Source organism: Coenobita brevimanus, chromosome 103 (assembly GCF_032717465.1).
Source record: "Coenobita brevimanus isolate Jiangsu-jjx chromosome 103, ASM3271746v2, whole genome shotgun sequence".
Taxonomy (NCBI): Eukaryota; Metazoa; Arthropoda; class Malacostraca; order Decapoda; family Coenobitidae; genus Coenobita; species Coenobita brevimanus.
Genome location: NC_137056.1, coordinates 9,868,062 through 9,870,400, shown reverse-complemented (window position 1 = coordinate 9,870,400; position 2,339 = coordinate 9,868,062). Strand labels below are relative to the sequence as shown.

The following is a 2,339-nucleotide window of genomic DNA, read 5'->3' as shown; positions in this document are numbered from 1 at the left end:
AGACCAGGAGAGAGAGGAGCAGCCAGGTAGAAAGACTGAAAGTCGAGAAGCTGAGAATTAGAGAAATGGCAGATGAATACAGGACCAAAGTAGAGGAGGAGCTGGAATCAGTGAATTGGAATGAAATGGATCTGGACAGCCTGTGGAACGCGAATGGGGATAGTTAGGAATGCGAAAGTGGTGTGTGGTGTGGCAAGAGTGACAGCTAAGAGGAAAGGTATGGCATGGTAGGATGAAGAGTTTAAGAGAGCAGTGGAGGAAAAAAAGAAGAAGTGGCTAGAGTGGTTACAGAACAGGGGTTCATTTGAAATAAGAATTGAATATATTAAGAGCAAAAAACATGTAAAGAGACTAGTGAAGAGGAAAAAAGAGGAGGGAAATGATGGTCTAGGAAGAAAAATGAATACAAACTAATCTGAAAATAGTTAATTATTCCGGAAAGAGGTGTGGCAATGTAGAAGTGACGGTGGAAAGAAAGTGAAGGATGTAAGTCGTAGATTATTAACCCATGGGGATTAAGTAAGGACCAGATGGAAAGAATAATTTGAAAGTCTAATGAATGGGAATAGAGAGAGCAGAGTGGCTGTAAACAGATTGGTTTTGGGGGTGTGCAGAGAAGGAATGCAGTGCCAAGAAACATGACACTTGCACAGGTGAAGAACACCGTGAAGTGGCTGAAAATTGGGAAAGCAGCTTGGGTTGATAGAGGTGTATGCAGAGATGATTAAGTGTAGTGGAGAGAGCAGAATGAATTGCTTGTTGGAGATATGTAAGAAGACATGGATCAGTGAAACTGTGCCAGCAGAGTGGAAAAAGGCTGTGATTGTACCCGTCCAAACATAAAGGTGAGCGAAGTGAGTGCAAGAATTATCGTAGCATAATTTTATTGAGTTGTAGGGAAGGTAAATGGATGAATTGTTATAGAGAAAGTAAGAGAGATATCAGAGGTTCTAGTGAGTGATGAACAGGGTGGCTTTAGGAGTGGCAGAGGATGTGTGGATGAAATATTTGCAGTGAGACAGATAGTGAAGAAGGCTTGTGAGAAGGACTAAAAGGTGTTTATAGCATTCATGGATCTGGAAGAAGCATATGACAGTGTACTGTAGACAGAGAAGGATTGTGGAAGGCTTTGCTCATCCTAATGGACCCGGGTTCAAATCCCACTGGGGCAGGGAACAGTTTAAGGATTTGAATTTCGTAAAAATCAGACTTTACTAATCTACCAGAAGACCCGCCAACATGTCTTAATAATACCCCCGCTAATACCAATACACCAGTCCTGTATGAGACAGCCCTAGCATGTATTCAATATGGACGGTGGATGTTAGCGCCGAAGTTGTGACATGTAGAGGTGTGTGATACGTAGGAGGACTACTGGGCCTTGAGAGCAGGCTGTGAAGCCTATGGCCAGAGTCGGACACATAAAAAAAAAAAAAAAGAAAAAGAAAAAAAAGCTGCTAGCTGCCATCAAGACTTTTTATGATGGTAGTGAGGCATGTGTAAGAGTAAATGGGCAACTAAGTGAATGGTTCATGATCAGTGTGGGCATGTGATGAGGTTGTATGATGTCCCCATGGTTCTTCAGTATATATATATATATATATATTCATTCATTCATTGCCAGATGCCATGTATCCCGAACGGGGTGGCCAAGGGCTTAGAGTTAACTGTTTTACAGGGAGGGGCACTAATCCTCCACCAACCCCACTTGACACGTAGGGAGAACGAGCCAACAGCATCTGGTGTTCCCAGGCGGTCACCCATCCAAGTACTAACCAGACCCAACGTTGCTTAACTTCGCTGATCGCACGGGAAGCGGTGTACTCAACGTGGTATATATATATATACGTGTGTGTGTGGACGGGGTGATGAGAGAAGTAAAAACATGAGTAATGGAGAGAGGGATGGCATTGGTAATGAATGGTGATGGGTGGAATATCTCACAGTTATTGTATGCTGATGATGCAATGCTGCTTGCAACTACCAGACAAGAGCTTGGTAGACTAGTGCAGAGTGGTGATGTCTATGAACATCATGTCATGAGAGTAAATGTAGAAGAGTAAAGTGATGGTAATTGAGAGAGAAGGTAACTCCCAGTATGATGTTACAGCAAATAGAGAGAGACTGTAATTGGTGAGGGAGTTCAAATACCTGGGTACAGTGATAGGAAAGAGAGGAAAATGTGCAAAAGAAGTGGAGAGTGACACAAGGAAGGATGGTAGCTGGGGCTATGAAGGCCTAGATAAGAAACAGAGGCTTGAGTGTTGCAGCTTCATGAGGCTTACGTAAAGGAGTGTTAGTGCCAACTTTAACATATGGATGTGAGACTATGGTGTGGC

General features: G+C 43.1%; 1 pseudogene; it reads right to left on the bottom strand.

Annotated features, from left to right (window-relative positions):
- Window positions 1–1,727: 1,727 nt before the first annotated feature.
- LOC145415791 (5S ribosomal RNA) lies at window positions 1,728–1,846 on the bottom strand (annotated as a pseudogene).
- Between the last annotated feature and the right edge of the window lie 493 nt (window positions 1,847–2,339).